Genomic DNA, 23320 nt, shown 5'->3' with positions numbered 1-23320 from the left:
GTGCTGCCTTACCACCCTAACTCACATCAGACCGTGCTGCCTTACGCCCACCAACTCACATCAGACCGTGCTGCCTTACCCCCCTAACTCACATCAGGCCGTGCTGCCTTACCCCCCTAACTCACATCAGACCGTGCTGCCTTACCCCCCTAACTCACATCAGACCGTGCTGCCTTACCCCCCTAAATCACATCAGACCGTTCTGCCTTACCCCAATAACTCACATCAGACCGTGCTGCCTTACCCCCCTAACTAACATCAGACCGTGCTGCCTTACCCCCTAACTCACATCAGACCGTGCTGCCTTATCACTCACCTAACTAACATCAGACCATGCTGCCTTACCCCCTAATTCACATCAGACTGAGCTGCCTTACCCCCCTAACTAACATCAGACCGTGCTGCCTAACCACCCTAACTCATATCAGACCGTTCTGCCTTAACCCCCTAATTCACATCAGACCGTGCTGCCTTACCCCCCTAACTCACATCAGACCGTGCTGCCTTACCCCCCTAACTAACATCGGACCATACAGCCTTACCTCCCTGAACTAACATCAGAATGTGCTGCCTTATCACCCCCCTAACTCACATCAGAACTTGCTGCCTTATCACACACCTACCTCACATCAGGCCGTTCTGCCTTAGCCACCTAGCTCACATCAGTCTGCTGCCTTATCACTCACCTAACTCACATCAGACCGTGCTGCCTTACCCGCCTAACTCACATCAGACATTGCTGCCTTACCCCACTAACTCACATCAGACCGTGCTGCCGAACCACCCTAACTCAAATCAGACCGTTCTGCCTGAACCCCCTATTTCACATCAGATCGTGCTTCCTTACCCCCTTAACTCACATCACACCGTGCTGCCTTACCCCGCTAACTCACTTCAGACCGTGCTGCCTTATCACCCCCCCAACACACATCAGACCGTACTGCCTTACCCAAAATAACTCACATCAGACCGTGCTGCCTTACCCCCCTAACTAACATCAGACCGTGCTGCCTTACCCCTCTAACACACATCAGACCGTGCTGCCTTAACCCCCTAACTCACTTCAGACCGTGGTGCCTTACACCCATAACTCACATCAGACCGTTCTGCCTTGCCCCGCTAACTCACATCAGACCGTGCTGCCTTACCACCCCCTAACTCACATCAGACCGTTCTGCCTTAGCCACCTAACTCACATCAGTCTGCTGCCTTATCACCCCCCTAACTGACATCAGACCGTTCTGCCTTACCCCGCTAACTCACATCAGACCGTACTGCCTTACCACCCCCTAACTCACATCAGACCGTGCTGCCTTACCCCTCTAACACACATCAGACCATGTTGCCTTACCCCCCTAACTCACATCGGACCATGTTGCCTTACCCCCCTAACTCACATCAGACCGTGCTGCCTTACCCCCCTAACTCACATCAGACCGTGCTGCCTTACCCCCCTAACTCACATCAGACCGTTCTGCCTTACCCCCCTAAATCACATCAGATCGTGCTGCCTTACCCCCTATCTCTCATCAGACCGTGCTGCATTACCCCACTAATTTACATCAGACTGTGCTGCCTTACGCCGCTAACTCACATCAGACCGTGCTGCCTTATCACCCCCCTAACTCACATCAGACCGTGCTGCCTTACCCCCATGAACTCACATCAGACTGTGCTGCCTTACCCCCCTAACTCACATCAGACCGTGCTGACATACCCCCCTAACTCACATCAGATTGTGATTCATTAGCCCCCTAACTCGCATCAGACCGTGCTGCTTTGCCCCCCTACCTCACATCTGATTGTTCTTCATTACCCCACTAACTCGCACCAGACCGTGCTGCCTAGTCACCCCCCTAGCTCACATCAGACCGTGCTGCCTTATCACCCCCCTAACTCACATCAGACCATGCTGCCTTTCCCCCAAACTCACATCAAACCGTGCTGCCTTACCCCCATAACTCACATCAGACCATGCTGCCTTACCCCCCTAACTCACATCAGACCGTGCTGCCTTAACCCCCTAAATCACATCAGACCGTCCTGAATTACCCCCCTAACTCACATCAGACCGTGCTGCCTTACCCCCACTAACTCACATCAGACCGTCCGGACTCACCCCTCTAACTCACATCAGACCGTACTGCCTTACCCCCCTAACTCACATCAGACCGTGCTTCATTACCCCCCCAACTCACATCAGACCGTGCTGCCTTAACCCCCTAACTCACATCAGAACTTGCTGCCTTACCACCCAAACTCACATCAGACCGTGCTGCCTTACCCCCCCAACTCACATCAGACCGTGCTGCCTTAAACCCCTAACTCACATCAGAACGTGCTGCCTTACCGCCTAACTCACATCAGAACCTGCTGCCTTACCCCCTAACTCACATCAGACCGTGCTGCCTTACCACCCTAACTCACATCAGACCGTGCTGCCTTACCCCCCTAACTCACATCAGAACTTGCTGCCTTACCCCCTAACTCACATCAGACCGTGCTGCCTTGCCCCCCTAACTCACACCAGACCGTGCTGCCTTACCCCCCTAACTCACACCACACCGTGCTGCCTTAAACCCCGAACTCACATCAGACCGTGCTGCCTTACCCCTCTAACTCACATCAGACCTTGCGGCCTTACCCCACTAACTCACATCAGACCTTGCGGCCTTACCCCCCTAACTCACATCAGACCGTGCTGCCTTAACCCCCTAACTCACTTCAGACCGTGCTGCCTTACCCCCTTAACTCACATCAGACCGTGCTGCCTTACCCCCACTAACTCACATCAGACCGTCCGGACTCACCCCTCTAACTCACATCAGACCGTACTGCCTTACCCCACTAACTCACATCAGACCGTGCTTCATTACCCCCCCAACTCACATCAGACCGTGCTGCCTTACCCCCCTAACTCACATCAGACCGTGCTGCCTTACCCCCCTAACTCACATCAGACCGTGCTGCCTTACCCCCCTAACTCACATCAGACCGTGCTGCCTTACCCCGCTAACTCACATCAGACCGTGCTGCCTTAACCCCCTAACTCACATCAGACCGTGCTGCCTTATCCCCCCTAACTCACATCAGACCGTGCTGCCTTACCCCCCTAACTCACATCAGACCGTGCTGCCTTACCCCGCTAACTCACATCAGACCGCGCTGCCTTACCCCCCTTACTCGCATCAGACCATGCTGCCTTATCAGCCCCCTAACTCACATCAGACCGTCCTACCTCACCCCTCTAACTCACATCAGACCGTGCTGCCTTACCCCCCTAACTCACATCAGACCGTGCTGCCTTTCACCCCTAACTCACATCAGACCGTGCTGCCTTACCCCCATAACTCACATCAGACCGTGCTGCCTTACCCCCTAACTCACATCAGACCGTGCTGCCTTACCCCTCTAACTCACATCAGACCGTGCTGCCTTACCCCCCTAACTCACATCAGACCGTGCTGCCTTACCGCCACCAACTCATGTCAGACTGTGCTGCCTTACCCCCCTAACTCACATCAGACCGTGCTGCCTTACGCCCACCAACTCACATCAGACCGTGCTGCCTTACCCCCCTAACTCACATCAGGTCGTGCTGCCTTACCCCCCTAACTCACATCAGACCGTGCTGCCTTACCCCCCTAACTCACATCAGACCGTGCTGCCTTACCCCCCTAAATCACATCAGACCGTTCTGCCTTACCCCAATAACTCACATCAGACCGTGCTGCCTTACCCCCCTAACTAACATCAGACCGTGCTGCCTTACCCCTTAACTCACATCAGACCGTGCTGCCTTATCACTCACCTAACTAACATCAGACCATGCTGCCTTACCCCCTAATTCACATCAGACTGAGCTGCCTTACCCCCCTAACTAACATCAGACCGTGCTGCCTAACCACCCTAACTCATATCAGACCGTTCTGCCTTAACCCCCTAATTCACATCAGACCGTGCTGCCTTACCCCCCTAACTCACATCAGACCGTGCTGCCTTACCCCCCTAACTAACATCGGACCATACAGCCTTACCTCCCTGAACTAACATCAGAATGTGCTGCCTTATCACCCCCCTAACTCACATCAGAACTTGCTGCCTTATCACACACCTACCTCACATCAGACCGTTCTGCCTTAGCCACCTAGCTCACATCAGTCTGCTGCCTTATCACTCACCTAACTCACATCAGACCGTGCTGCCTTACCCGCCTAACTCACATCAGACATTGCTGCCTTACCCCACTAACTCACATCAGACCGTGCTGCCGAACCACCCTAACTCAAATCAGACCGTTCTGCCTGAACCCCCTAATTCACATCAGACCGTGCTTCCTTACCCCCTTAACTCACATCACACCGTGCTGCCTTACCCCGCTAACTCACTTCAGACCGTGCTGCCTTATCACCCCCCAACTCACATCAGACCGTACTGCCTTACCCAAATAACTCACATCAGACCGTGCTGCCTTACCCCCCTAACTAACATCAGACCGTGCTGCCTTACCCCTCTAACACACATCAGACCGTGCTGCCTTAACCCCCTAACTCACTTCAGACCGTGGTGCCTTACCCCCCTAACTCACATCAGACCGTTCTGCCTTACCCCGCTAACTCACATCAGACCGTGCTGCCTTACCACCCCCTAACTCACATCAGACCGTTCTGCCTTAGCCACCTAACTCACATCAGACCTGCTGCCTTATCACCCCCCTAACTGACATCAGACCGTTCTGCCTTACCCCGCTAACTCACATCAGACCGTGCTGCCTTACCACCCCCTAACTCACATCAGACCGTGCTGCCTTACCCCTCTAACACACATCAGACCATGTTGCCTTACCCCCCTAACTCACATCAGACCATGTTGCCTTACCCCCCTAACTCACATCAGACCGTGCTGCCTTACCCCCCTAACTCACATCAGACCGTGCTGCCTTACCCCCCTAACTCACATCAGACCGTTCTGCCTTACCCCCCTAACTCACATCAGACCGTGCTGCCTTACCCCCTATCTCTCATCAGACCGTGCTGCATTACCCCACTAATTTACATCAGACTGTGCTGCCTTACGCCGCTAACTCACATCAGACCGTGCTGCCTTATCACCCCCTTAACTCACATCAGACCGTGCTGCCTTACCCCCCTAACTCACATCAGACCGTGCTGCCTTACCCCCCTAACTCACATCAGACCGTGCTGACATACCCCCCTAACTCACATCAGATTGTGATTCATTAGCCCCCTAACTCGCATCAGACCGTGCTGCTTTGCCCCCCTACCTCACATCTGATTGTTCTTCATTACCCCACTAACTCGCACCAGACCGTGCTGCCTTGTCACCCCCCTAACTCACATCAGACCGTGCTGCCTTATCACCCCCCTAACTCACATCAGACCATGCTGCCTTTCCCCCAAACTCACATCAAACCGTGCTGCCTTACCCCCATAACTCACATCAGACCGTGCTGCCTTACCCCCCTAACTCACATCAGACCGTGCTGCCTTAACCCCCTAAATCACATCAGACCGTCCGGACTCACCCCTCTAACTCACATCAGACCGTACTGCCTTACCCCCCTAACTCACATCAGACCGTGCTTCATTACCCCCCCAACTCACATCAGACCGTGCTGCCTTAACCCCCTAACTCACATCAGAACTTGCTGCCTTACCACCCAAACTCACATCAGACCGTGCTGCCTTACCCCCCCAACTCACATCAGACCGTGCTGCCTTAAACCCCTAACTGACATCAGAACGTGCTGCCTTACCGCCTAACTCACATCAGAACCTGCTGCCTTACCCCCCTAACTCACATCAGACCGTGCTGCCTTACCCCTCTAACTCACATCAGACCGTGCTGCCTTACCCCCCTAACTCACATCAGAACTTGCTGCCTTACCCCCTAACTCACATCAGACCGTGCTGCCTTACCCCCCTAACTCACATCAGACCGTGCTGCCTTACCCCCCTAACTCACACCACACCGTGCTGCCTTAAACCCCGAACTCACATCAGACCGTGCTGCCTTACCCCTCTAACTCACATCAGACCTTGCGGCCTTACCCCACTAACTCACATCAGACCTTGCGGCCTTACCCCCCTAACTCACATCAGACCGTGCTGCCTTAACCCCCTAACTCACTTCAGACCGTGCTGCCTTACCCCCTTAACTCACATCAGACCGTGCTGCCTTACCCCCACTAACTCACATCAGACCGTCCGGACTCACCCCTCTAACTCACATCAGACCGTACTGCCTTACCCCCCTAACTCACATCAGACCGTGCTTCATTACCCCCCCAACTCACATCAGACCGTGCTGCCTTACCCCCCCAACTCACATCAGACCGTGCTACCTTAACCCGCTAACTCACATCAGACCGTGCTGCCTTACCACCTAACTGACATCAGAACGTGCTGCCTTACCGCCTAACTCACATCTGAACCTGCTGCCTTACCCCCTAACTCACATCAGACCCTGCTGCCTTACCCCCCTAACTCACATCAGAACTTGCTGCCTTACCCCCTAACTCACATCAGACCGTGCTGCCTTGCCCCCCAAACTCACACCAGACCGTGCTGCCTTACCCCCCTAACTCACACCAGACCGTGCTGCCTTAAACCCCTAACTCACATCAGACCGTGCTGCCTTACCCCTCTAACTCACATCAGACCTTGCGGCCTTACCCCCCTAACTCACATCAGACCTTGCGGCCTTACCCCCCTAACTCACATCAGACCGTGCTGCCTTAACCCGCTAACTCACTTCAGACCGTGCTGCCTTACCCCCTTAACTCACATCAGACCGTGCGGCCTTATCACCCCACAACTCACATCAGACCGTGTTGCCTTAAACCCCTAACTCGCATCGGACCGTGCTGCCTTAACCCCTCTAACACACATCAGACCGTGCTGCCTTAACCCCCAAACTCACTTCAGACCGTGCTGCCTTACCCCACTAACTCACATCAGACCGTTCTGCCTTACCCCGCTAACTCACATCAGACCGTGCTGCCTTACCACCCCCTAACTCACATCAGACCGTTCTGCCTTAGCCACCTAACTCACATCAGACCGTGCTGCCTTACCCCCACTAACTCACATCAGACCGTCCGGGCTCACCCCTCTAACTCACATCAGACCGTACTGCCTTACCCCCCTAACTCACATCAGACCGTGCTTCATTACCCCCCCAACTCACATCAGACCGTGCTGCCTTAACCCCCTAACTCACTTCAGACCGTGCTGCCTTATCACCCACCTAGCTCACATCAGACCATGCAGCCTTACCCCCCTAACTCACATCAGACCGTGCTGCCTTACCCCGCTAACTCACATCAGACCGCGCTGCCTTACCCCCCTAACTAACATCAGACCATGCTGCCTTATCACGCCCCTAACTCACATCAGACCGTTCTGCCTTAATCCCCTAATTCACATCAGACCGTGCTGCCTTACCCCCCTAACTCACATCAGTCTGTGCTGCCCTAACCCTCTAACTCACATCAGACCGTGCTGCCTTACCCCAATAACTCACATCAGACCGTGCTGCCTTACCCCTCTAACTCACATCAGACCGTGCTGCCTTACCCCTCTAACACACTTCAGACCGTGCTGCCTTACCCCCCTAACTCACATCAGACCGTGCTGCCTTACCGCCACCAACTCATGTCAGACTGTGCTGCCTTAAACCCCTAACTCACATCAGACCGTGCTGCCTTACCCCCACCAACTCACATCAGACCGTGCTGCCTTACCCGCCCTAACTCACATCAGACCGTGCTGCCTTACCCCCCTAACTCACATCAGACCGTGCTGCCTTACCCCCCTAACTCACATCAGACCGTGCTGCCTTACCCCCCTAAATCACATCAGACCGTTCTGCCTTACCCAAATAACTCACATCAGACCGTGCTGCCTTACCCCCCTAACTAACATCAGACCGTGCTGCCTTACCCCTTAACTCACATCAGACCGTGCTGCCTTATCACTCACCTAACTAACATCAGACCATGCTGCCTTACCCCCTAATTCACATCAGACTGAGCTGCCTTTCCCCCACTAACTAACATCAGACCGTGCTGCCTAACCACCCTAACTCATATGAGACCGTTCTGCCTTAACCCCCTAATTCACATCAGACCGTGCTGCCTTAACCCCCTAACTCACATCAGACCATGCTGCCTTACCCCCCTAACTAACATCGGACCATACAGCCTTACCTCCCTGAACTAACATCAGAATGTGCTGCCTTATCACCCCCCTAACTCACATCAGAACTTGCTGCCTTATCACACACCTACCTCACATCAGACCGTTCTGCCTTAGCCACCTAGCTCACATCAGTCTGCTGCCTTATCACTCACCTAACTCACATCAGACCGTGCTGCCTTACCTGCCTAACTCACATCAGACATTGCTGCCTTACCCCACTAACTCACATCAGACCGTGCTGCCGAACCACCCTAACTCACATCAGACCGTGCTGCCTTACCCCCCTAACTAACATCAGACCGTGCTGCCTTACCCCTCTAACACACATCAGACCGTGCTGCCTTAACCCCCTAACTCACTTCAGACCGTGGTGCCTTACCCCCCTAACTCACATCAGACCGTTCTGCCTTACCCCGCTAACTCACATCAGACCGTGCTGCCTTACCACCCCCTAACTCACATCAGACCGTTCTGCCTTAGCCACCTAACTCACATCAGTCTGCTGCCTTATCACCCCCCTAACTGACATCAGACCGTTCTGCCTTACCCCGCTAACTCACATCAGACCGTGCTGCCTTACCACCCCCTAACTCACATCAGACCGTGCTGCCTTACCCCTCTAACACACATCAGACCATGTTGCCTTACCCCCCTAACTCACATCGGACCATGTTGCCTTACCCCCCTAACTCACATCAGACCGTGCTGCCTTACCCCCCTAACTCACATCAGACCGTGCTGCCTTACCCCCCTAACTCACATCAGACCGTTCTGCCTTACCCCCCTAAATCACATCAGACCGTGCTGCCTTACCCCCTATCTCTCATCAGACCGTGCTGCATTACCCCACTAATTTACATCAGACTGTGCTGCCTTACGCCGCTAACTCACATCAGACCGTGCTGCCTTATCACCCCCTTAACTCACATCAGACCGTGCTGCCTTACCCCCCAACTCACATCAGACCGTGCTGCCTTACCCCCCTAACTCACATCAGACCGTGCTGACATACCCCCCTAACTCACATCAGATTGTGATTCATTAGCCCCCTAACTCGCATCAGACCGTGCTGCTTTGCCCCCCTACCTCACATCTGATTGTTCTTCATTACCCCACTAACTCGCACCAGACCGTGCTGCCTTGTCACCCCCCTAACTCACATCAGACCGTGCTGCCTTATCACTCCACTAACTCACATCAGACCATGCTGCCTTTCCCCCCAAACTCACATCAAACCGTGCTGCCTTACCCCCATAACTCACATCAGACCGTGCTGCCTTACCCCCCTAACTCACATCAGACCGTGCTGCCTTAACCCCCTAAATCACATCAGACCGTCCTGAATTACCCCCCTAACTCACATCAGACCGTGCTGCCTTACCCCCACTAACTCACATCAGACCGTCCGGACTCACCCCTCTAACTCACATCAGACCGTACTGCCTTACCCCCCTAACTCACATCAGACCGTGCTTCATTACCCCCCCAACTCACATCAGACCGTGCTGCCTTAACCCCCTAACTCACATCAGAACTTGCTGCCTTACCACCCAAACTCACATCAGACCGTGCTGCCTTACCCCCCCAACTCACATCAGACCGTGCTGCCTTAAACCCCTAACTCACATCAGAACGTGCTGCCTTACCGCCTAACTCACATCAGAACCTGCTGCCTTACCCCCTAACTCACATCAGACCCTGCTGCCTTACCACCCTAACTCACATCAGACCGTGCTGCCTTACCCCCCTAACTCACATCAGAACTTGCTGCATTACCCCCTAACTCACATCAGACCGTGCTGCCTTGCCCCCCTAACTCACACCAGACTGTGCTGCTTTACCCCCCTAACTCACACCACACCATGCTGCCTTAAACCCCGAACTCACATCAGACCGTGCTGCCTTACCCCTCTAACTCACATCAGACCTTGCGGCCTTACCCCACTAACTCACATCAGACCTTGCGGCCTTACCCCCCTAACTCACATCAGACCGTGCTGCCTTAACCCCCTAACTCACTTCAGACCGTGCTGCCTTACCCCCTTAACTCACATCAGACCGTGCTGCCTTACCCCCACTAACTCACATCAGACCGTCCGGACTCACCCCTCTAACTCACATCAGACCGTACTGCCTTACCCCCCTAACTCACATCAGACCATGCTTCATTACCCCCCCAACTCACATCAGACCGTGCTGCCTTACCCCCCCAACTCACATCAGACCGTGCTACCTTAACCCGCTAACTCACATCAGACCGTGCTGCCTTACCACCTAACTGACATCAGAACGTGCTGCCTTACCGCCTAACTCACATCAGAACCTGCTGCCTTACCCCCTAACTCACATCAGACCCTGCTGCCTTACCACCCTAACTCACATCAGACCGTGCTGCCTTACCCCCCTAACTCACATCAGAACTTGCTGCCTTACCCCCTAACTCACATCAGACCGTGCTGCCTTGCCCCCCAAACTCACACCAGACCGTGCTGCCTTACCCCCCTAACTCACACCAGACCGTGCTGCCTTAAACCCCTAAGTCACATCAGACCGTGCTGCCTTACCCCTCTAACTCACATCAGACCTTGCGGCCTTACCCCCCTAACTCACATCAGACCTTGCGGCCTTACCCCCCTAACTCACATCAGACCGTGCTGCCTTAACCCACTAACTCACATCAGACCGTGCTGCCTTACCCCCCTAACTCACATCAGACCGTGCTGCCTTACCCCCTAACTCATATCCGACCGTACTGCCTTACCCCCTAACTCACATCAGACCGTGCTGCCTTACCCCCCTAACTCACATCAGACCGTGCTGCCTTACCCCCCTAACTCACATCAGACCGTGCTGCCTTACCCCCTAACTCACATCAGACCGTGCTGCCTTACCCCCCTAACTCACATCAGACCGTGCTGCCTTACCCCCTAACTCACATCAGACCGTGCTGCCTTACCCCCCTAACTCACATCAGACCGTGCTGCCTTACCCCCTAACTCACATCAGACCGTGCTGCCTTACCCCCTAACTCACATCAGACCGTGCTGCCTTACCCCCCTAACTCACATCAGACCGTGCTGCCTAACCCCCATGAATCACATCAGACCGTGCTGCCTTACCCCCCTAACTCACATCAGACCGTGCTGCCTTACCCCCCTAACTCACATCAGACCATGCTGCCTTAACCACCTAAATCACATCAGACCGTCCTGAATTACCCCCCTAACTCACATCAGACCGTGCTGCCTTACCCCCACTAACTCACATCAGACCGTCCGGACTCACCCCTCTAACTCACATCCGACCGTACTGCCTTACCCCCCTAACTCACATCAGACCGTGCTTCATTACCCCCCCAACTCACATCAGACCGTGCTGCCTTAACCCACTAACTCACATCAGAACTTGCTGCCTTACCACCCTAACTCACATCAGACCGTGCTGCCTTACCCCCCCAACTCACATCAGACCGTGCTACCTTAACCCGCTAACTCACATCAGACCGTGCTGCCTTACCCCCTAACTCACATCAGAACGTGCTGCCTTACCCCCTAACTCACATCAGAACCTGCTGCCTTACCCCCTAACTCACATCAGACCCTGCTGCCTTACCACCCTAACTCACATCAGACCGTGCTGCCTTACCCCCCTAACTCACATCAGAACTTGCTGCCTTACCCCCTAACTCACATCAGACCGTGCTGCCTTGCCCCCCTAACTCACATCAGACCGTGCTGCCTTACCCCCCTAACTCACACCAGACCGTGCTGCCTTAACCCCCTAACTCACATCAGACCGTGCTGAATTACCCCCCTAACTCACATCAGACCGTGTTGCCTTACCCCCACTAACTCACATCAGACCGTCCGGACTCACCCCTCTAACTCACAACAGACCGTACTGCATTAACCCCCTAACTCACATCAGACCGTGCTTCATTACCCCCCCAACTCACATCAGACCGTGCTGCCTTAACCCCCTAACTCACATCAGAACTTGCTGCCTTACCACCCTAACTCACATCAGACCGTGCTGCCTTACCCACCCAACTCACATCAGACCGTGCTACCTTAACCCGCTAACTCACATCAGACCATGCTGCCTTACCGCCTAGCTCACATCAGAACGTGCTGCCTTACCCCGCTAACTCACATCAGACCGTGCTGCCTTACCACCCTAACTCACATCAGACCGTGCTGCCTTACCCCCCTAACTCACATCAGACCGTGCTGCCTTACCCCGCTAACTCACATCAGACCGTGCTGCCTTTCCCCACAAACTCACATCAGACCGTGCTGCCTTACCCCCCTAACTCACATCAGACCGTGCTGCCTTAACCCCCAACTCACATCAGACCGTGCTGCCTTACCCACCTAACTCACATCAGACCTTGCTGCCTTGCCCCCCTAACTCACATCAGACCTTGCTGCCTTACCCCCCTAACTCACATCAGACCGTGCTGCCTTACCCCCCTAACTCACATCAGACCGTGCTGCCTTAACCCCACAACTCACATCAGACCGTGCTGCCTTACCACCCCCTAACTCACATCAGACCGTTCTGCCTTAGCCACCTAACTCACATCAGTCTGCTGCCTTATCACCTCCCTAACTGACATCAGACCGTTCTGCCTTAACCCCCTAACTCACATCAGACCGTGCTGCCTTACCACCCCCTAACTCACATCAGACCGTGCTGCCTTACCCCTCTAACACACATCAGACCATGTTGCCTTACCCCCCTAACTCACATCAGACAGTGCTGCCTTACCACCCCCTAACTCACATCAGACCATGTTGCCTTACCCCCCTAACTCACATCAGACCGTGCTGCCTTACCCCCTAACTCACATCAGACCGTGCTGCCTTACCCCACTAACTCACATCAGACCGTTCTGCCTTACCCCCCTAAATCACAGCAGACCTTGCTGCCTTACCCCCTATCTCTCATCAGACCGTGCTGCTTTACCCCACTAATTTACATCAGACTGTGCTGCCTTACGCCGCTAACTCACATCAGACCGTGCTGCCTTATCACCCCCTTAACTCACATCAGACCGTGCTGCCTTAACCCCCTAACTCACATCAGACCGTGCTGCCTTACCCCCCTAACTAACATCGGACCGTATTGCCTTACCTCCCTGAACTAACATCACAATGTGGTGCCTTACCCCCCTAACTCACATCAGACCGTGTTGCCTTACCCCCACTAACTCACATCAGACCGTCCGGACTCACCCCTCTAACTCACAACAGACCGTACTGCATTAACCCCCTAACTCACATCAGACCGTGCTTCTTTACCCCCCCAACTCACATCAGACCGTGCTGCCTTAACCCCCTAACTCACATCAGAACTTGCTGCCTTACCACCCTAACTCACATCAGACCGTGCTGCCTTACCCACCCAACTCACATCAGACCGTGCTACCTTAACCCGCTAACTCACATCAGACCATGCTGCCTTACCCCCTAACTCACATCAGAACGTGCTGCCTTACCCCCTAACTCACATCAGACCCTGCTGCCTTACCACCCTAACTCACATCAGACCGTGCTGCCTTACCCCCCTAACTCACATCAGACCGTGCTGCCTTACCCCGCTAACTCACATCAGACCGTGCTGCCTTGCCCCCCTATCTCACACCAGACCGTGCTGCCTTACCCCCCTAACTCACATCAGACCGTGCTGCCTTAACCCCCTACTCACATCAGAACGTGCTGCCTTACCACCCCTAACTCACATCAGACCGTGCTGCCTTCACCCCCTAACTCACATCAGACTTTGATGCCTTACCCCCCTAACTCACATCAGACCGTGCTGCCTTACCCCCCTAACTCACATCAGAACGTGCTGCCTTACCCCATAGCTCACATCAGACCGTGCTGCCTTCCCCGCTAACTCACATCAAGACCGTGCTGCCTTACCCCCCCTAACTCAATCAGACCGTTCTGCCTTAACCCCCTAACTCACATCAGACCGTGCTGCCTTATACCCCCCTAACTACATCAGACCTGTGCTGCCTTACCCCTAACTCACATCAGACCGTGCTGCCTTACGCCCCCTAACTCACATCAGACCGTGCTGCCTTACCCCTAACTCACATCAGAACCGTGCTGCCTTACCCCCTAACTCACATCAGACGTGCTGCCTTACCACCCCCTAACTCACATCAGACCATGTTGCCTTACCCCCCTCACTCACATCAGACCGTGCTGCCTTACCCCCCTAACTCACATCAGACCGTGCTGCCTTACCCCACTAACTCACATCAGACCGTTCTGCCTTACCCCCCTAAATCACAGCAGACCTTGCTGCCTTACCCCCTATCTCTCATCAGACCGTGCTGCTTTACCCCACTAATTTACATCAGACTGTGCTGCCTTACGCCGCTAACTCACATCAGACCGTGCTGCCTTATCACCCCCTTAACTCACATCAGACCGTGCTGCCTTAACCCCCTAACTCACATCAGACCGTGCTGCCTTACCCCCCTAACTAACATCGGACCGTATTGCCTTACCTCCCTGAACTAACATCAGAATGTGGTGCCTTACCCCCCTAACTCACATCAGACCGTGCTGCCTTACCCCCCTAACTCACATCAGACCTTGCTGCCTTACCACCCTAACTCACATCAGACCGTGCTGCCTTACCCCCTAACTCACATCAGACCGTGCTGCCTAACCCCCTAACTCACATCAGACCGTGCTGCCTTACCCCACTAACTCACATCAGACCATGCTGCCTTACCCCCCTAACTCACATCAGACCGTGCTGCCTTACCCCCATAACTCACATCAGACCGTGCTGCCTTCCCCCACTAACTCACATCAGACCGTTCTGCCTTACCCACCTAACTCACATCAGACCGTGCTGCCTTACCCCCCTAACTCACATCAGACCGTGCTGCCTTACGCCCCCCTAACTCACATCAGACCGTGCTGCCTTACGCCCCCCCTAACTCACATCAGAACGTGCTGCCTTACCCCATAGCTCACATCAGACCGTGCTGCCTTACCCCCCTAACTCACATCAGACCGTGCTGCCTTACCCCTCTAACTCACATCAGAACTTGCTGCCTTACCCCCTAACTCACATCAGACCGTGCTGCCTTATCACCACCCTAACTCATATCAGACCTTGCCGCCTTAACCCCACAACTCACATCAGACCGTGCTGCCTTACCCCGCTAACTCACAACAGACTGTGCTGCCTTACCCCCCTAACTCACATCAGATCGTGCTGCATTAGCCCCCTAACTCACATCAGACCGTGCTGCTTTGACCCCCCTAACTCACATCAGACCGTGCTGCCTTACCCCCCTAACTCACATCAGACCGTTCTGCCTTATTACTCCCCTAACTCACATCAGACCGTGCTGCCTTACCCCCCTAACTCACATCAGACCATGCTGCCTTACCCCCCAACTCACATCAGACCGTGCTGCCTTACCCCCCTAACTCACATCAGACCGTGCTGCCTTACCTCCCTAACTCACATCAGACCGTGCTGCCTTAACCAACAACTCACCAGACCGTTCTGCCTTACCCCCCTAACTCACATCAGACCGTGCTGCCTTACCCCCCTAACTCACATCAGACCGTGCTGCCTTACCCCTCTAACTCACATCAGACTGAGCTGCCTTACCCCCCTAACTCACATCAGACCGTGCTGCCTTACCCCCCTAACTCACATCAGACCGTGCTGCCTTAACCCCCTAACTCACATCAGAACTTGCTGCCTTACCACCCTAACTCACATCAGACCGTGCTGCCTTACCCCCCCAACTCACATCAGACCGTGCTACCTTAACCCGCTAACTCACATCAGACCGTGCTGCCTTACCCCCTAACTCACATCAGAACGTGCTGCCTTACCCCCTAACTCACATCAGAACCTGCTGCCTTACCCCCTAACTCACATCAGACCCTGCTGCCTTACCACCCTAATTCACATCAGACCGTGCTGCCTTACCCCCCTAACTCACATCAGAACTTGCTGCCTTACCCCCTAACTCACATCAGACCGTGCTGCCTTGCCCCCCTAACTCACATCAGACCGTGCTGCCTTACCCCCCTAACTCACATCAGACCGTGCTGCCTTAACCCCCTAACTCATATCAGACCGTCCTGACTTACCCCCCTAACTCACATCAGACCTGCTGCCTTACCCCACTAACGCACATCAGACCGTCCGGCCTCACCCCTCTAACTCACAACAGACCGTACTGCATTAACCCCCTAACTCACATCAGACCGTGCTTCATTACCCTCCCAACTCACATCAGACCGTGCTGCCTTAACCCCCTAACTCACATCAGAACTTGCTGCCTTACCACCCTAACTCACATCAGACCGTGCTGCCTTACCCACCCAACTCACATCAGACCGTGCTACCTTAACCCGCTAACTCACATCAGACCATGCTGCCTTACCCCCTAACTCACATCAGAACGTGCTGCCTTACCCCCTAACTCACATCAGACCCTGCTGCCTTACCACCCTAACTCACATCAGACCGTGCTGCCTTACCCCCCTAACTCACATCAGACCGGGCTGCCTTACCCCGCTAACTCACATCAGACCGTGCTGCCTTGCCCCCCTATCTCACACCAGACCGTGCTGCCTTACCCCCCTAACTCACACCAGACCGTGCTGCCTTAACCCCCTGACTCACATCAGACGTGCTGCCTTACCCAAATAACTCACATCAGACCTTGCGGCCTTGCCCCCCTAACTCACATCAGACCTTGCGGCCTTACCCCCCTAACTCACATCAGACCGTGCTGTCTTAACCCCCTAACTCACTTCAGACCGTGCTGCATTACCCCCCTAACTCACATCAGACCGTTCTGCCTTACCCCGCTAACTCACATCAGACCGTGCTGCCTTACCACCCCCTAACTCACATCAGACCGTTCTGCCTTAGCCACCTAACTCACATCAGTCTGCTGCCTTATCACCTCCCTAACTGACATCAGACCGTTCTGCCTTACCCCGCTAACTCACATCAGACCGTGCTGCCTTACCACCCCCTAACTCACATCAGACCGTGCTGCCTTACCCCTCTAACACACATCAGACCATGTTGCCTTACCCCCCTAACTCACATCAGACAGTGCTGCCTTACCACCCCCTAACTCACATCAGACCGTGCTGCCTTACCCCCCCAACTCACATCAGACCGTGCTACATTAACCCGCTAACTCACATCAGACCGTGCTGCCTTACCCCCTAACTCACATCAGAACGTGCTGCCTTACCCCCTAACTCACATCAGAACCTGCTGCCTTACCCCCTAACTCACATCAGACCCTGCTGCCTTACCACCCTAATTCACATCAGACCGTGCTGCCTTACCCCCCTAACTCACATCAGAACTTGCTGCCTTACCCCCTAACTCACATCAGACCGTGCTGCCTTTGCCCCCCTAACTCACATCAGACCGTGCTGCCTTACCCCCCTAACTCACACCAGACCGTGCTGCCTTAACCCCCTAACTCACATCAGACCGTGCTGAATTACCCCCCTAACTCACATCAGACCGTGTTGCCTTACCCCCACTAACTCACATCAGACCGTCCGGACTCACCCCTCTAACTCACAACAGACCGTACTGCATTAACCCCCTAACTCACATCAGACCGTGCTTCATTACCCCCCCAACTCACATCAGACCGTGCTGCCTTAACCCCCTAACTCACATCAGAACTTGCTGCCTTACCACCCTAACTCACATCAGACCGTGCTGCCTTACCCACCCAACTCACATCAGACCGTGCTACCTTAACCCGCTAACTCACATCAGACCATGCTGCCTTACCCCCTAACTCACATCAGAACGTGCTGCCTTACCCCCTAACTCACATCAGACCCTGCTGCCTTACCACCCTAACTCACATCAGACCGTGCTGCCTTACACCCCTAACTCACATCAGACCGTGCTGCCTTACCCCGCTAACTCACATCAGACCGTGCTGCCTTGCCCCCCTATCTCACACCAGACCGTGCTGCCTTACCCCCCTAACTCACACCAGACCGTGCTGCCTTAACCCCCTGACTCAAATCAGACGTGCTGCCTTACCCAAATAACTCACATCAGACCTTGCGGCCTTGCCCCCCTAACTCACATCAGACCTTGCGGCCTTACCCCCCTAACTCACATCAGACCGTGCTGTCTTAACCCCCTAACTCACTTCAGACCGTGCTGCATTACCCCCCTAACTCACATCAGACCGTTCTGCCTTACCCCGCTAACTCACATCAGACCGTGCTGCCTTACCACCCCCTAACTCACATCAGACCGTTCTGCCTTAGCCACCTAACTCACATCAGTCTGCTGCCTTATCACCTCCCTAACTGACATCAGACTGTTCTGCCTTACCCCGCTAACTCACATCAGACCGTGCTGCCTTACCACCCCCTAACTCACATCAGACCGTGCTGCCTTACCCCTCTAACACACATCAGACCATGTTGCCTTACCCCCCTAACTCACATCAGACAGTGCTGCCTTACCACCCCCTAACTCACATCAGACCATGTTGCCTTACCCCCCTAACTCACATCAGACCGTGCTGCCTTACCCCCCTAACTCACATCAGACCGTGCTGCCTTACCCCACTAACTCACATCAGACCGTTCTGCCTTACCCCCCTAAATCACAGCAGACCTTGCTGCCTTACCCCCTATCTCTCATCAGACCGTGCTGCTTTACCCCACTAATTTACATCAGACTGTGCTGCCTTACGCCGCTAACTCACATCAGACCGTGCTGCCTTATCACCCCCTTAACTCACATCAGACCGTGCTGCCTTAACCCCCTAACTCACATCAGACCGTGCTGCCTTACCCCCCTAACTAACATCGGACCGTATTGCCTTACCTCCCTGAACTAACATCAGAATGTGGTGCCTTACCCCCCTAACTCACATCAGACCGTGCTGCCTTACCCCCCTAACTCACATCAGACCGTGCTGCCTTACCCCCTAATTCACATCAGACTGAGCTGCCTTACCCCCCTAACATCAGACCGTGCTGCCTAACCACCCTAACTCACATCAGACCGTGCTGCCTTACCCCCCTAACTCACATCAGACCGTGCCGCCTTACCCCCCTAACTAACATCAGAATGTGCTGCCTTACCCCTTAACTCACATCAGAACTTACTGCCTTATCACCCACCTACCTCACATCAGACCGTTCTGCCTTACCCACCTAACTCACATCAGACCGTGCTGCCTTACCCACCTAACTCACATCAGACCGTGCTTCATTACCCCCCCAACTCACATCAGACCGTGCTGCCTTAACCCCCTAACTCACATCAGAACTTGCTGCCTTACCACCCTAACTCACATCAGACCGTGCTGCTTTACCCCCCCAACTCACATCAGACCGTGCTACCTTAACCCGCTAACTCACATCAGACCGTGCTGCCTTACCCCCTAACTCACATCAGACCGTGCTGCCTTATCACCCCCTTAACTCACATCAGACCGTGCTGCCTTACCCCCCTAACTCACATCAGACCGTGCTGCCTTACCCCCCTAACTCACATCAGACCGTGCTAACATACCCCCCTAACTCACATCAGATTGTGATTCATTAGACCCCTAAATCGCATCAGACCGTGCTGCTTTGCCCCCCTACCTCACATCTGATTGTTCTTCATTACCCCACTAACTCGCACCAGATCATGCTGCCTTGTCACCCCCCTAACTCACATCAGACCGTGCAGCCTTATCACCCCCCTAACTCACATCAGACCATGCTGCCTTTCCCCCCAAACTCACATCAAACCGTGCTGCCTTACCCCCCTAACTCACATCAGACCGTGCTGCCGTACCTCCCTAACTCACATCAGACCGTGCTGCCTTAACCCCCTAAATCACATCAGACCGTCCTGAATTACCCCCCTAACTCACATCAGACCGTGCTGCCTTACCCCCCTAACTCACATCAGACCGTGCTGCCTTACCCCCTAATTCACATCAGACTGAGCTGCCTTACCCCCCTAACTAACATCAGACCGTGCTGCCTAACCACCCTAACTCACATCAGACCGTGCTGCCTTACCCCCCTAACTCACATCAGACCGTGCCGCCTTACCCACCTAACTCACATCAGACCGTGCTGCCTTACCCACCTAACTCACATCAGACCGTGCTTCATTACCCCCCCAACTCACATCAGACCGTGCTGCCTTAACCCCCTAACTCACATCAGAACTTGCTGCCTTACCACCCTAACTCACATCAGACCGTGCTGCCTTACCCCCTAACTCACATCAGAACGTGCTGCCTTACCCCCTAACTCACATCAGAACCTGCTGCCTTACCCCCGCACTCACATCAGACCCTGCTGCCTTACCACCCTAACTCAAATCAGACCGTGCTGCCTTACCACCCTAACGCACATCAGACCGTGCTGCCTTGCCCCCCTAACTGACATCAGACCGTTCTGCCTTACCCCGCTAACTCACATCAGACCGTGCTGCCTTACCACCCCCTAACTCACATCAGACCGTGCTGCCTTACCCCTCTAACACACATCAGACCATGTTGCCTTACCCCCCTAACTCACATCAGACCGTGCTGCCTTACCACCCCCTAACTCACATCAGACCATGTTGCCTTACCCCCCTAACTCACATCAGACCGTTCTGCCTAACCCCCCTAAATCACATCAGACCGTGCTGCCTTACCCCCTATCTCTCTCAGACCGTGCTGCATTACCCCACTAATTTACATCAGACTGTGCTGCCTTACGCCGCTAACTCACATCAGACCGTGCTGCCTTATCACCCCCTTAACTCACATCAGACCGTGCTGCCTTACCCCCCTAACTCACATCAGACCGTGCTGACACACCCCCCTAACTCACATCAGATTGTGATTCATTAGCCCCCTAACTCGCATCAGACCGTGCTGCTTTGCCCCCCTACCTCACATCTGATTGTTCTTCATTACCCCACTAACTGGCACCAGACCGTGCTGCCTTGTCACCCCCCTAACTCACATCAGACCGTGCTGCCTTATCACCCCCCTAACTCACATCAGACCATGCTGCCTTACCCCCCTAACTCACATCAGACCGTGCTGCCTTACCCCCTAACTCACATCAGACCATGCTGCCTTTCCCCCCAAACTCACATCAAACTGTGCTGCCTTACCCCCCAACACACATCAGACCGTGCTGCCTTGTCACCCCCCTAACTCACATCAGACCGTGCTGCCTTATCACCCCCCTAACTCACATCAGACCGTGCTGCCTTACACCCCCAACTCACATCAGACCGTGCTACCTTAACCCGCTAACTCACATCGGACCGTACTGACTTACCCCCTAACTCACATCAGAAGGTGCTGCCTTACCCCCTAACTCACATCAGACCGTGCTTCATTACCCCCCCAACTCACATCAGACCGTGCTGCCTTAACCCACCTACTCACATCAGAAATTGATGCCTTACCACCCTAACTCACATCAGACCGTGGTGCCTTACCCCCCCAACTCACATCAGACCGTGCTACCTTAACCCGCTAACTCACATCAGACCGTACTGCCTTACCCCCTAACTCACATCAGAAGGTGCTGCCTTACCCCCTAACTCACATCAGAACCTGCTGCCTTACCCCCTAACTCACATCAGACCGTGCTGCCTTACCCCCCTAACTCACATCAGACCGTGCTGCCTTACCCCCCTAACTCACATCAGAACTTGCTGCCTTACCCCCTAACTCACATCAGACCGTGCTGCTTTGCCCCCCTAACTCACACCAGACCGTGCTGCCTTACCCCCCTAACTCACACCAGACCGTGCTGGCTTAACCCCCTAACTCACATCAGACCGTGCTGCCTTACCCCTCTAACTCACATCAGACCTTGCGGCCTTACCCCCCTAACTCACATCAGACCTTGCGGCCTTACCCCCCTAACTCACATCAGACCGTGCTGCCTTAACGCCCTAACTCACTTCAGACCGTGCTGCCTTACCCCTCGAACTCACATCAGACCGTGTTGCCTTAAACCCCTAACTCACTTCAGACCGTGCTGCCTTACCCCTCTAACTCACATCAGACCGTGTTGCCTTAAACCCCTAACTCACATCAGACCGTGCTGCCTTATCACCCCCTTAACTCACATCAGACCGTGCTGCCTTACCCCCCTAACTCACATCAGACCGTGCTGCCTTACCCCCCTAACTCACATCAGACCGTGCTGAAATACCTCCCTAACTCACATCAGATTGTGATTCATTAGCCCCCTAACTCGCATCAGACCGTGCTGCTTTGCCCCCCTACCTCACATCTGATTGTTCTTCATTACCCCACTAACTCGCACCAGACCGTGCTGCCTTTTCACCCCCCTAACTCACATCAGACCATGCTGCCTTTCCCCCCAAACTCACATCAAACCGTGCTGCCTTACCCCCCAACACACATCAGACCGTGCTGCCTTACCCCCCTAACTCACATCAGACCGTGCTGCCTTAACCCCCTAAATCACATCAGACCGTCCTGAATTACACACCTAACTCACATCAGACCGTGCTGCCTTACCCCCACTAACTCACATCAGACCGTCCGGACTCACCCCTCTAACTCACATCAGGCCGTACTGCCTTACCCCCCTAACTCACATCAGACCGTGCTTCATTACCCCCCCAACTCACATCAGACCGTGCTGCCTTAACCCACTAACTCACATCAGAACTTGCTGCCTTACCACCCTAACTCACATCAGACCGTGCTGCCTTACCCCCCCAACTCACATCAGACCGTGCTACCTTAACCCGCTAACTCACATCAGACCGTGCTGCCTTACCCCCTAACTCACATCAGAACGTGCTGCCTTACCCCCTAACTCACATCAGAACCTGCTGCCTTACCCCCTAACTCACATCAGAACTTGCTGCCTTACCCCCCTAACTCACATCACATCGTGCTGCCTTACCCCCCGAACTCACATCAGAACTTGCTGCCTTACCCCCTAACTCACATCAGACCGTGCTGCCTTGCCCCCCTAACTCACACCAGACCGTGCTGCCTTACCCCCCTAACTCACACCAGACCGTGCTGCCTTAACCCCCTA

The sequence above is a fragment of the Carcharodon carcharias genome, chromosome 20, assembly GCF_017639515.1.
Source record: "Carcharodon carcharias isolate sCarCar2 chromosome 20, sCarCar2.pri, whole genome shotgun sequence".
NCBI classification, from domain to species: Eukaryota; Metazoa; Chordata; class Chondrichthyes; order Lamniformes; family Lamnidae; genus Carcharodon; species Carcharodon carcharias.
The sequence above is the reverse complement of the archived record's forward strand: the minus strand, read 5'-3'. Positions refer to the sequence as shown.